We start from the raw sequence: 14,585 nt of genomic DNA on the forward strand, positions 1-14,585 counted from the left end.
TTTCTGGTGGAGGCCAAAGTAGGAGTGAAGACCATCAAAACATATGTGGAATGGATGAAATCTAAGGGTGTGTTTCAAGCTATATTGGTGGTGCAACAAGCCTTGACACCTTTTGCAAGGCAAAGTCTCCAGGAGTTCTCAAGAAAATTTCATTTGGAAGTTTTCCAGACCTGTACACACTATGTCGATGATGGGTTCCCAAGGATTTGAATCCTTGCAGCAGGAGAATGTTTGAAAGCCCTCCAACAATGAGAAATCGAATCTCCATTATGCCTCCTCTTAAGGAGACTTCCCTCAACCAAACAAAGAAGAAGAAGAACAAATACAAGAGGGAAATGGAGAGGATTAAACTTGCATTTGCAAGTTGTCCCCAAATCAAATGCACAAGCCAACCACAAAGGGCCCTCTCGGCTAGTATAAATAAGATAATTAATTCACAAGATTGGAGAGGAATTAACTCATAGATTAAAAAGGAGATATAGCTCTGAACTTGAAAAAGAAGGCCTTGCCACTGAAGAAGAGTCAAGGGACAATTGTCAAATGGTGTTGTATTCAAGGTTGATAAAGTAATATGTGATCTGAAGATTGTAAACGATTTTTTTTTGCTTTTTGTTTGTTCTAGTACAAAGGTCGCAGTGTTATATATGTTTAATCTGAGAACGGTGATGAGAAATTTGAAAATTGATCATTGCCCCTTGAATCAATTGTGATCTACACTGAGTATTAATCATTGATGTGAGCATACAAGAAGAATTGAGATTTGCTACATGCCTTGTATGGTTGAGTATATGTGAATGTTGCTACTGGGGGCGCCTTATTTACAACCATGATTTTATGAAGCATGTTGGTGCTGAAGTTGTTGAATGTGCATGTGTCATTGAATTGCCAAAGTTAATGGGCCAAGAGAAGTTAGGTTAGAAGCAGTTTTTAAAAGCAGCCCTTCGATATATTTTTGGAACAGACTGGAAGACATTCTTTGAACAGACTTGAAGACAATTTTGAAGCAGACTTAAAGCTAACCTTGAAGAATCTTTTGAGTAGTTATTGAAGAGGTTTTGGAGCAGCAATTGAAGAGATTTTGGATCAGTGATTGAAACCATATTGAAGCAATTCTAGAAGACATCGTGAAGCAGTACCTTGATTTATTTGTTTAACTAGTGATTAAGTTGTATTTGAACTTGAAGTGCTTTAGGAAAGGTTGGAGCCTAAGAGGATTGGTGTCCTCATATAGATCAGGTTGGTGCTTGAATTAGCTTAAGAGGATTACTGTCCTCATATAAACCAAGTTGGAGCTTGGATTTGCTTCAAAGGATTGGTGTCCTTATACAAGGTTGGTGCCTTGTAAAATAAAATTATTTGAAAAGGTTCGAGCCTGATTTTGTAAAAGAGGATTGGAATCCTTACTATTGTTTTCAATAATAAAACTACTTTTTGTTTTCGCATATATTATGCTTCTAAATAAGGAAAATCTTAACTGGCTAATAAACAATTGAAAGAAATATTGGTTCACCCCCCAGTATTTTCAACAATTGGTATCAAAGTTGGTTCCTTCAAGCATAGCTTAATAGCTAGAAGGTAGATCCTAGAAACACAAATGGAAAAGTCAAGAAGGAAAACCTCCAAACCCTTTGAAGATATCTCCTCCTCAGTCATGAAATCAAAAGTCAATCAGGTTGGCAAAGCTCCCTTGTTCGATGGAACAAAGTATGCGTCATGGAGCAAAAGAATGTAGTTTTATTTGATGGCTCTAAGATATGATGTCTAGGATTCAATGCTTACAAAGTACACAGCCTCAAAAACTCCATCAACGGATGTAGTTGCAAAAGCGTCAAGGGAAAACAGCATGAAAGCATTAAAAGCCATCTTGAATGGCCTATCAAATTCCATAAAAATCAAGGTGGGTCAATGTTCTTCAGCCAAAAACCTCTGGGAAAAACTACAAAAGCTTTATGGAGAATTTGTCTTCATGTATGTTGAGCCAAAACCAAAGTATGTGGAACAAGAACAAAAGAAATAATTAAGAATCAAAGGAGATAGATGAAAACACCAAAAGCATAAGAGACTATGAAGATGAAGAAGACACTAAATCAAAGGCTAAAGTAGAGCTTGTCGCTGCTCTAGAAGAAATAAATAGATTGAGAAAAGATAATAAATAACTTTAGGAGCAGACGCAACATGTTGAAGAAAATAATCATGACCTTGATAGTACAAAGGAAGAAGTTATCCTCCCGATACTCCAATTAGAGGAAGCAGAAAAGAAGGAAGAAATTCTGACAAACCATCTTAAGCAAAGATCTGAGGATTTGAACAAGCTTGAAGTAAAATTTGATCAATAAGTAAGGAGACATGGAGAAGAAGTCATCCCCTTGAAAATTCAGCTAGAAGAAACAAAGAGAGAAAAAGAAGTGATGAAGATCCAGTTGATGAAGAAAGAAGAAGAGGCTTGAAGAAGAAATTATAACATTGAGAAATGAAGTTAACAAGCTATGCAAGAATTTGAAGAGCACACAAGTGTTAGATAACAACCTCAGTTGCCAAAGGTCACCATTTGACAAATCAAGTCTTGGCTATATAGGTGAGGCTTCATGCAAAGATGATGAAGGCCCTAAGTCACCTAAAATCAAAATCAAGGTAAAACCTGAAAGTTATATCCTTCAACGCTCCAGTCACAGTGAAAGTGGGAAAAGAAATCAAGATGAATTTGAAAGAACCACTCCACCAAGAAGCTATGCAAATGCTCTCAATGCAAGCAGTAGTAAGGATCTGCAAAAGTCTAAGCCTCCTCCAAGGTAGAACAACTTCAAGAGATCGTCAAGAGAATGCTACTCATCCAAGTACCTAGGGATATTTTCTGGTTATTGTTATCCATGCACTAATTTCGGTCACAAGGCAAGAAATTGTAGAGCGCACTATGGCAATGGTTATAAAGGTTATCATTAAAATCCTAAAAGTAAGTTTGCAGTCAGACAAGATAGAGTTGCTAATGGTAATGATAGTAGAAATTACAACTCAACTACTCCATTTTTCAAGCTCAATATAGAATGTTATCAATGTCACAATTTTGGTCATATAGCACGGGACTGTAGAAGTGGCATGAAGTGGGTTCCTAAGCAAATCAAAGAACAGAGATTATCTAAAAATTCCACCAAATTTGGAGAAGAAAACAAGTAGAGCCAAAGACAAAAAACCATGAGTTAGCTTTGCATGTTCAGGATCAAAGTCTAAATTAAGGAAGTTCATCAATGTCATTTAACATTGGCATGAGCTCAGATTTGTTTGGATCCTATGTTGAAGCTTCTTGTATTGCTCTTGTCGTGGCATCCATTCTATCATTTCAAAATAATCATGATTTCATTGCCATAAGTTACCCCTTGCTTATTAGTTCAATGGGTATCTTGATTACAAAATCGATTGCTACGAACTCATTTGAGATCAAGGCTATTAAGGATTTTCAACCTACTCTGAAAAAACAACAAACGTCTTTGAACAAATATGGATTGGTTTCAAAGCTACACAGGAATTGAAAGCATTAATTCAATCGTACTTTTTGTGTCATCTCAAAAGTGAAGTCTTCCCACGATCTAGGGATTCTGCTCATCAGAAACTAGCAAAAACAATGATATAATTATATAGCTTAAATCGGTAACATGACAACAACAATTGTACTCAACATTTCTTAAGAGTGAAATGGCTCAATTGTTAGTTGATGGTTCAACTCTAGCTGCTCTAACTGTATTGAAAAAGTTATGTGACCATCTTGGACTATTGACAAAAAGGGTCGTTGATGACATAGCAGAAGGAATGGAATCTATAATTAAAGAAATAGTTATTGTTGAGGAAGAAGATGATGTTGCTCAAATTAATTGAAAATTAATTAGAGGGGATTATCATGGAAGAGACGGATATACAAGTGAATATATTGTTACATGATCTTGGATGAAAGGCACATCATCAAAAATCCCAATACTCAATGTGTCGAAAACCTTTGAGAGATTCCTAGCACGTATTATTGTCAGTAGCACACCTATTCAAAACAACCTAAAACAAATGTGGGCTTTATTTGACTTTTGTTGCCTAAAACTATAGGGAGATAAAAAGGATTTCAAGATAAGTGATGTTGATAATGTTGATGACCCTAGCATGACCATTGACAACCAAAGAAAAAAAACCGAAGCATATGCCCAGGGGAAGCTCAAGAAGGTTATAGTGATTGAAATGAGGGAGATAATACACACAGAGGGAGCTCAAGAAGGTTATAGTGATTGAAATGAGGGAGATAATACAGACAAGGGGAGCACAAGTCAAGAAGTGTTGTAAATATGCAACCAATGGGAAAGACATTGTTAGGTGAAGCACCCCATTTGCAATTGATGCCAACGGGGAAGACAAGAACAAAAGGGGGAGAAATGATAAGAGTATTGCCATCAATGACAAAGGGAGCGATAGTTGAGATGTTGTCATTGATGTCAAAGCAAGGACCAACCATGGTCAAAGTCAAATGATTGAAAGGTTGTCAGATTGCTAGTGAGGTGTAAGAGGCTCCAGCTTTTGTTTTTGGTAACATATATAAGATAGCATAGGCAAAAGGGCTTATGTTTTCAAGACAGACAACTCCTACGCTTTGAAAGCAACTCGTGAAGGAATTAAGCAGAGGCAGAGCAACTCACCATGGTTTTGGATGAGCAGACAAACAAGCTCTTTAGAATCCAACGAACCATTCTTCATATGCTCAATGACAGAGATTATCTCGAGAGTGATTTCGATATCAACATGACCAAGAGTAGTTCCTCAATAAGTTCGGAAAAGACCCAAAGGAGGAATATCTTGTTATTAATAAAGCCAAGCGCAACAATCCTTCTCAACAGATATTTGTCTTCTTTCAAGTAGAGGCCAAAGTGGGAGTGAAGACGATCAAAACATATGTGGAATGTATGAAATTTGAGGGTGTGTTTCAAGCTATACTGGGAGTGTAGTAGGCCTTAACAACTTTGCAAAGCACAGTCTCCAAGACTTCTCAAGAAAATTTCATTTGGAAGTTTTCCAGACCTGTACACGCTAAGTCGATGATGGGTTCCCAAGGATTCGAATCCTTGCAGAGAATGTTCCATAGCCCTTCAACAATGAGAAACTGGATCTCCATTCTGCCTCCTCTTAAGGACTGGAGTTGACTCAACCTCACTCTAGTTTAGTTCACTTCACTACAGTTCAGTTCAATGTGCATGAGCATGGATGAGGCTACCTTGTTGAGTTATCCTTAATATAGCGGAAAAAGTGCATGGCTTATTCCACTCAAAGCACATGGGGAGTTGAACTAGAACATATGGACCTCTCTCTCTCTCTCAATTCAACTTCGTAGAAGAAAATGCATGAGGTCACCTCTCTTCACTCCACTTCACTCAAGGCGCATGGGAGAGTTGAACCTGGGCTTGTTTGAGTTCACTCCACTCCTTGTCACTTCTAATAAGGTGCATGGTTTAGACACATGCAAACTTCTCAACTTCCACCCACTTCAAAACAAGTTACCAAGGCGTATTGCATGAGAGATGCATCTCCTTTACGAGGAATTCTATAAAGTGAGTTTAAATGACCATTCTTTAGCAGAGTTTTCTTGAGAGTAATTAGTTGAGCCTCTTTTCCATCATTTTTTTCTTCCTCTCTCTATTTATATTTCATGTATGGCACTTTTATCGTTATTTATCTTGTACCTTGTCTCGATGAGTAAACAATCTTTTGACAAATACAAAGTCAAAGTTTGACCATGCTTTTCTTCTAGCTTTATCACTCATGGACACAATATTTCATGTTCTATATGGCAATGTTACATTTATCATTATCAGCAATTTACTACCATCAGTGTAAATTTTACATTATCGATAATATCGGGGAAAATATCGGAAACTATCAAGAAACTTGAAAAAAATACAAAAAATAATTATTGTTTTTCAAATTTTTATTCTTTTAAAGCAACATCAACATCAAACAAACATAGTCACACAAATATGAAAATAAAACTACAATATAAAATGTATAAGATGTCAAGTGGTACATCAATCGTTGATAGTAGATACTGAAATATGATATTTGTCATGAATCCCAACATTTTTTCAAATTTTTATTCTTTTAAAGCAAACATCAACATCAAACAAACACATTGTCACACAAACATAAAAATAAAACTACAATATAAAATGTATAAGATGTAGATACGAAAGTCTGAAATACAATATTTGTCATTTTTTCTTGACTCCTTGGTCATAAGTTCTAACAAGAAAATAGTTAAAACTTAATACAAAATCACATTAAAAAAATCTAAACGTATCTCATGAAGATACTATAACCAGTGTTGTTAAAAGCGCGATTAAATCGCGCTTTTTTCCCTAAGCCGATTTAATCGCGCTTTTTATGGGAAAAAAGCGCCTAAAAAAAATTTTGCCGCTTTTTTCGAAAAAAGCCCGCTTTTTTGCAAAAAAGCTCGGGGGCGCGGGGCAGCGAGTTTTTTAATGAAAATTTGGATTTTTTTTGGTCATTTTATAATGAAAATTTGGATTTTTTTTGGTCATTTTATAATGAAAATTTGGATTTTTTTTTGGTCATTAGACTTTCATTTTATTGTATATGACATTATGACATGATGACATGATTCAATGTTATGTGTGATTTTAGCGCTAGAAATGATATTAAACATCTTATATATTAGTTTTTTTATCATATTTATGTGTCAATGTATTTATTTTATGTTGTAGATGGTTTAGATATTAAAAAAATTGAAAAAAAAAATGAAAAAAAATGAATATTTTTGTACCAAACGCTTTTTTCCCGCTTTTTTCCGCTTTTTTCCCGCTTTTTCCGATTTTTTCAGCTTTATTCCCGGCGCCGATTTAATCCCGCTCGTGCTTTTAACAACATTGACTATAACAATAATCTGATAATAATACTACACTGAGAAGGCGTGGCCAAGGATTAGGTTTCCCTAGCCCTTAAGATGCTTGTGGTTCCCATGAAATTCCTTAATTCTTCCCTCTAATCTCTCTTTCTAGTAGTATTGAGAATTGAGTTCTTTGCAATAAGGACAACATCTGGGTAGGCTATAGGGAAAATATCCACATCATGCCCTGGGATTTTGGCAAGGTGGTATTTCAAGCGAGTGATTATGCCAAACATTTCCATTCCACAGAGCTTACACCTCATCTTTGTTCTATTGTCATCCTCACATGGCTTACTATACTCCCACATTTGATCCAATGGTTTCCCCATTTTGTAGTGCTCTGATTAAATTTTAAAGTTTTGGACCTACCACACAAAACAAATGTGGAAATTCAAAAGAGGGTAAGAAGGGACAAACTCTAAATTTATAGCATATACTAATCTTGGAAAAGAAGGAAAAGGAAGGAAATATTTTTTACATAAATGGATATGGTATACTGGAGTAAATCTCCACTCCAAAAATGCTCTTTTGATAGCAAAGAAAACTATGGATTTTCCCTTGTTTGCTTGATGAAAAATGGTCACAAGACTCACACAACCCTCAAAACTCAATCTTAACATAAGAAAAAACGAAAATGGCCTTGGAAAAACCCAAATCACAACTTATATTCACGTTCTTTTGTAATAGGCCAATAATTTCTCATCGTCTCGCAATAAATTAAATTAGGCTAATTATCGCGATTTTTTCTGGTGATAGTATCGACAGAGGCTCTTTCGACTATAATATCATGATAATTCTGATATTATCACAATATGTGCAACACTATTATACGGTGATATAGATAGTATCTCCTCTACTTTCATTTTATTAGTCATTTAGAGCACATTTCTTTTTTCCTTTCTTTCATATTTTGTTGTTTACTAATTAAAATTGTCACATTTATTTCTAATTAACCAACCATTTTTATCCTTAGTTGTCTGATTGCATGTCAAGGATCCATATTATGTGTTGACTTCTTATGCTACTTTGCAGATTTTTAGATAATTTTCAATGCATGACAAGCAAGGGACACCCCCCCAAGATTGGAAAAACCAATCCAAATGGAAAGGCAATCAACTAGTGACCTTTGGGATGATTTGCCTATTAGTTACCACTTTACTTTTGTGCTACAAATATTGGAGTCAACATTTTAACGTGGTGCAAATTTGTGTGCTAACAATTTGGCATTGTTGCAAGGAACCAACGTCAATCTTCAGTTATTCTAATAACATTGGTGATTTTTTTTTATTTGCTATATTTTATTTTTACTCGTCTAGTGACTCCATCTACATATTGGCTAACAAGAGGAAATTCTCATGAGGAACCAACGTCAATCTTCAACTATTCTAATGACATTTGTTTTCTGTAATTGCTATATTTTATTTTTACTCATCTTGCAACTCCATTTGATGTAGGATCATATCATATTGGCTAACAAGAGGAAATTCTCATGATTTGATCATACATAAGGCATTGTTTTGGGCTTTAGTGAACCAGTACACAAGGATGGATCACCACCTAACAACATCCATTGGTAACTCCATTGTAGGAAGATCATGATTGATCATGGATGTTGAATACATACAATTCGTGTGGGATAAAGTTTGGAGTTTTCTCACATTAAGAAGAGAAAAGGTGAAACTGAGTATCATGTCAAATTCATCAATAGATATGATAAGAACCCCCTACATCCTGACCAAAAATCATTATGGTGGATTATACTTTTGCTTGTCATTCAATGTTTTGTACCCTCTTTTGGAGTCAAAAACCAACAAATTTAGAAAAAGCTTTCTTAATCACCTGAAGAGTACAAAAATTCACGAAGGCCGCCAAACATTTGCAACAACTTCTTGTTGTTGTGGAAGAATATGATGATGAAAACCTTCCATCTTATCAAACTTGCAATGATAAAGAGAATAAAAGTGACTCATACTTGATAATCATGAACTAATGGTTGCAAAACTCGAGCCATATGAAGAGTTCCAAGAAGGTGAAGTTGAAAAGCCAAGTTTAGTAGTGATTTCCTTGGATTTTTCCATGAAAGATGATAAAATACAACAAGAAGAAGAACAAATCAGTCATGTTGATCGGTAAACTACCATGGATATTCCACTTGACAGTTTGTCAAAACAGATATGATAAATTTATACCTATGCAGGTTAATTTTTCCTTAGATTCCTAGATTTATTAAGTTATTGTTTTTTGCTTATGCATGCAATATATAAAACGTGGACAATAGAGAACAGGTAAAAATACAATCAGTCACAAATCATAATAACACAAAGATATGATCTAAGAAACCCTTATTGGAGAAAACCGAGTTGGAAGGTGAGGCCACTCTGCTCTCTCATTCTTTGAATGGAAATGGATGCATGTACAAAGGAGTGAGACTAGTGGCTTGTGGACTACAAAGAACATAAATCCTCTTTATGTGCTCTCTCTCTATCCACTCTCGGCTACTCTACTCATCTATGGAACAAAATGCACTCAAATAGAATGGAACCTCTTATCCTCCTAGTGCCCTAATTATAGCATAGCTCGATAGCCAACAAGTGCTTAAGTTTCACTCCTTCAAATCTTAACTAGAATTACAATATTGACCCTTCTAAAGTCTTCTTCGTTATGATCACGTGGCTAGCCCCTTTTCCATGAGTAATGGCACTAACACGACATCCACTTAAATCATGACAGTCAAAACAGGAAGGGAAAACCCCAAGTGGCATAAAGGGCAATCAAATGGGTAGCAGAAATAACACCAGGAAGCCTCCAAATAATGGAAGAAGTGGGAAAGAGGGAAGGGCAAAAAGCTAGCAGCCACAACACACTAATGCAACAATTCTAGCAACCATTGCACCCACTGTAACATTGATGGTCACACAAAGGAGAAATGTTGGAAATTACATCTAGAGCTCAACTCGAAAAACCAAAAGAAATATACTAAGAAGAAAAATTTCATGGCCACTAATTTGAGCAACCAAGTGGAAAGCATATCAGACGTGGATAAGAATATTTTGTGTACATCCGTGCAGAAGAGGGTGATCTTAGTAGCCTTCAATAACAAGAAGAGAAGGAAATGACTAGACTCTTCCATATAAAGATACAGGTCAAAAAGCCCCAAGGGTTAGCTCAATTCGTCGAGTCCCCGTTGTTAAGTACCTCGCCAATCGGGAGGTCACAGGGTCAATTCTCCTCGACACCCTTGGGGTTAGGCCCTGCTAGTCTGGCCGAGGGGCTTGATTCCCTTCGAGGTTGATTAGCCCAGATTTTCCGTGGATGTAACAGCCACCCAATGTTCGTGAACCACTCGACAAAAAAAAAATAACAAAAGAAAATACAAGTCAAGAAAACAAAAATTGATGTTATGCTCAATTCAGGATCACAAGCTAATTTCATAGCAACAGATCAAGTCAAGAAACTTGGACTAAAGGTTCATGACCATCCTAGCCCACAACCATTAGGATGGGTCAACAAGGAGCCAGAGATAAAGGTAACCAAATAGTGTAGAATCAAATTTGATACTAGTGTTGATTTTATTGATGAAGTAAAGTTGGATGTATTTCCACGTAATGTATGTGTAGTTATGTTTGGGAGTCCCTCCAAGTACATGCAGGATGCGATCTTCATGTAGAGAGCCAACTAATACTGCCTCATGAAGGACAAAAATTCCTTCATCATCAATGCCCACAAGGGCAAGTCAAAGATCTCATTAGTAAGTGCCAACTAGGGTGAGAAACCGATTTGTTCTAGCAAGAAGTATACTTTGTTATATCTAAAAGAAAATCAATTTGTAGAAGAGTCAATGGGAGCCAAGTCATCACTAGATGGGTGCACTAAGGAACAAAAACAGCAAATGAAAGAGTTTCTACAGGCATGCAAGCGTGTGTCCCACAAACTTGAAGGGCTACCACCCAAAAGGGAAGTGGAGAACAATATCTAGCTATTATCAGACTCTTCGTTGCCAAACATTGGGTTGTACAGCCAATCCATTATAGAAGCAAATGAGGTGAAGAAGCAGTTGTAGCAACTACTAGAACAAAGTGTCATTCAACCAAGTACCTCACCATGTGGGTTACCCATCATAATTGTGCCAAAGAAGGATGAGGCTTGGCGGATGTGTATTGAATGCAAGGAGTTAAACAAACCTACACTCAAGAAAAGGTATCCCCCTACCAAGGATAGATGATTTGTGGGACCAGTTGTAGGAAGCAAAATACTTCCCCAAGTTGGACTTAAAGTCAGTGTATCACCATGTTCGAGTCAGGGAAGATCGTTGGAAGGCTACCATCAAAACCAAAGAAGGCTTTTTATGAGTGTTAGTCATGTCATTCGGCCTATGCAATGCACCAGCTACGTTCATGAGATTAAGAATGACATATTGTTCCCTTTTATAAATTCATTTGTTATTGTTTATTTGGATGATATATTGGTATATTGTGCTACATGGGAGGAGCACATTTAACATTTGATGTAACTGCTAGAGACATTGAGGAAGTATTAGCCACTAGTAAAGCTCAAGAAATGTGTGTTTGCACAATAGTTTTGGTGTTTTTAATATATGCGATTGGTGAAGAAGAATTGAAGAAAGATCCTACCAAGATGGAGGCCATCATGAAGTGGTTGGTGCTTACCAATATTTAATAGGTCAAAAGTTTCATTGCAGCAAAACAATACATGAGGAAATTCATAGCCTCGTTTTCAACAATAGCAACCACTCCACACCATAACAGTGAGTGGTAAGAGCTTCCAATGGGGAAAGGGTTAGCAGACAGCCTTTGAGGAGTTCAACGGGAAATTAGTCAAGTATCAATTATGGCATTATCTAGCTTGTAATAGAGCTTCAAAGTGGAGACAAATGCGAGTGGGTATGTTATGGGAGCAATGTTGATGCAAGGTGGAAGGCTTGTATGCTATCATTATGAAATATTTCATGGGGTGGTTCTCAACTACCCTACTTATGACAAGGACCTCTATGCCCTGGTACATGCTATCAAAAAGTGGAAACATTATCTGATGGAAAAGGAGATAGCAATCCACACAATTCACCAACCACTACAGTACTTGCAAGCCCACAGTAAGTTGCAACAAACCAAGTATTACAAGTGGATGGGGTTTTTACAGCAATTTCATTTAGTGATCAAGTATAAGGAGAGCAGCACAAACAAGTTGGCTAACATACTTTCAAGGCCACCCACATCAAAGATCACAGCTACATTATAACCACGCCACTAGAGCATTTTGTTCCATAGATGAGCAAAGTAGCTGAAAGGACAAAGAGTGAGCAAAGTAGTCTCACCTTCCAATTGATTTTTCTCTCGTAAGGGTTTCCCAAATCATATCTTGGTGTTACTATGGTTTATGAGTGATTGTATTTTTACCTTTTCTCTATTTTCCACATTTTATATATAGCATGCATAAGCAAAACAACAGTAATTTAATAAATCTAGCAATGTAAGGAAAAATTAACCCTCAGAGTATAGATTTCAGATTCTCAGTATAATTTTATTATATTTGTTGTGACTTCTAACGGAATACCACAACAATTGATCATTCATATTATAACTAGACACTTCATGGAGCTTACCACTAAACTTACAGCAGCCTTCAAGGTGGAGATAAATGAGAGTGGGTATGCTATGGAAGCAATCTTGACATGTGGAGGAAGGCTCGTATGCTTCCATTCTATAGTATTTCATGGGGAGGTTCTCAACTACCCTACCTACGACAAGGATCTCTATGCTCTCATACTAGTTGTCAAAAAGTGGAAGCATTATCTGCTAGGAAAGGAAATTGTAATCCACAAAAAACAACAACCACTACTGTACCTACAAGATCCAGACTAAGATACTAAAACAAACCCTCTTTGTTTTCTCTCCTTTATTCACTCTCAGCTACTTTGCTCATCTATGGAACAAAATGCACTTGAATAGAATGGAACCCCTTTTCTTCCTAGTGGTCTAATTATAACATAGCTCAATAGCCAACTAGTGGTTAAGTTTGACTCGTTCAACTATTAACTAGAGTCACAATATTGGCCCTTCTAGAGTATTGCCCCTCTTCCATGAGTAATGGGGTTGATGTGGTTTGCATACGGACCCGAGTTGAAGCCTTTATTGCGCCATTGGAAAGGTATATGAGTGTAGAAGTTAGAACAACCCCAAGGGGTTTGGCAAAAGCGAAAGATTTTGGACCCCAAAAAACTTCGTCAATAGCCTCAAATTGACTCCCAAAGGTTAAAAACCCCAATTCACCAAACTAGGACCCATTGATAAAATAATCATGTAAGTTGAGTCCTCCAATTTTTCCACTCTTAAAGCATCAAAATGGATGACAAATAATATAATGATCCAATCCATATCACATCCACAATTTGATCAACAAAGGACCTTGTTTGTGCCTATCCCCACTAGGATTCAACGACAATCCAATCAAAGAGCATTAGAGTAGGAACAATATGTAGTCCAAACAAAAGTTGATCTCTTTCACAATTTGCAACTCATATTGCATTCATATTTTATTTTTCAAGAAGATCTTGATCTACCTGCAGATCTAACAACTTATTCAGAGAATCACATAACAATATAGATTCACGAAAAGAGAATAACACAGCAGCTCTGGAAACAATGCCACCATTTATTATGAGGGAGAGTTGAGCATTTTATAAGCAATGCAAACATTCTCCTTATTTTTAATTTGTAATTACAAAAGATATTGCATAAAAATCAAATACATCATTAGATAAAGTAAATACAATGGTATGTTTCCTTCTTTCCTAGTTTTTTAGATGTTTCTGTCTTTTCTACTCTTAGATGTTTCCAAGGAAGGAGTGTGTTTTTTCTTCATTTCCCAATCAGTTAGAGGTTTCTAAATTGTGTGTCTTTCTTGGTTGCCCAATTCCTCCCTGTTTAGAGAAGGAAGTGTCTCTGCTTCCTCCACCAAATGGGGGAAAGTGTGTTGCAATGTTTCTACAGTCATCCATTTTTCCTACGTTGGTGTGTCGCTTATGACCAACCATATATGATAAGTATGCTTGCTGGCGTGTATTCCTTTTCTTGGAGTCAAGAATTGTATCTTTGAGCAGAGGAGTCTGAAAATCTGGAATATTATCCACCGGATGACAAACTGTAACAGATTCCTCAAGGAGAGGTGGTTCAAAGAGCTTGAGATTATTAACATTAAGCACATCGTAGACGCCAAGCTGGGAAGGCAAGTCCAAGCGATATGCATTTTCTCCAATGCATTCCAAAAAAGTATATGGGCCACATATCACAGATGGTGCAGCTTATGGTGTTGGCCCTTGAAGTGTTGCTTGTCCAACAAGAGCCATACACAATCTCCAGGTTGAAAGGACAAGGGTGTTCGCTGCTTGTCATGCCTCTGTTTGGCGCGATCTTGGGTTGCTTGCAAAGGAGCATTTACTTGAGTTTGGCGTTGAGATATGGAGTGTATGAAATGTTGAGCTGATTTGTGTTTCTATTGTTGATGTGCAGACCCAGAAGGGGTGACAGTCAGTAGCATCTCAAAGGGCGCACTTGGCTAAAACCCAAAACAAACCTCAAAAGGCGGAAAACTAGATGAGGAGTGTGTGTCCCGATTGTAACTATGTTGAATGATGTGCAAATGT

At 36.8% G+C, this 14,585-nt stretch overlaps 1 long non-coding RNA gene across 3 annotated transcripts in view; it reads right to left on the bottom strand.

The window, feature by feature from the left end:
- The window catches only part of LOC149160938 (uncharacterized), a 53,447-nt gene that overhangs the window by 22,662 nt on the left and 16,200 nt on the right, over positions 1 to 14,585 (bottom strand). Inside the window, exon 2 of one of the 3 annotated variants that reach the window (XR_016261819.1) lies at positions 7,098 to 7,290. The exons of the other annotated variants lie outside the window; for them this stretch is intronic. This is a non-coding gene — a long non-coding RNA (uncharacterized LOC149160938). Of the gene's footprint in view, positions 1 to 7,097; positions 7,291 to 14,585 lie in introns of those variants that run through there. 3 annotated transcript variants of the gene reach the window in all.

This window comes from Pinus tabuliformis, chromosome 5_2, assembly GCF_031772625.1.
Source record: "Pinus tabuliformis cultivar Carrire ecotype Pingquan chromosome 5_2, CPIR1, whole genome shotgun sequence".
Lineage (NCBI taxonomy): Eukaryota > Viridiplantae > Streptophyta > Pinopsida > Pinales > Pinaceae > Pinus > Pinus tabuliformis.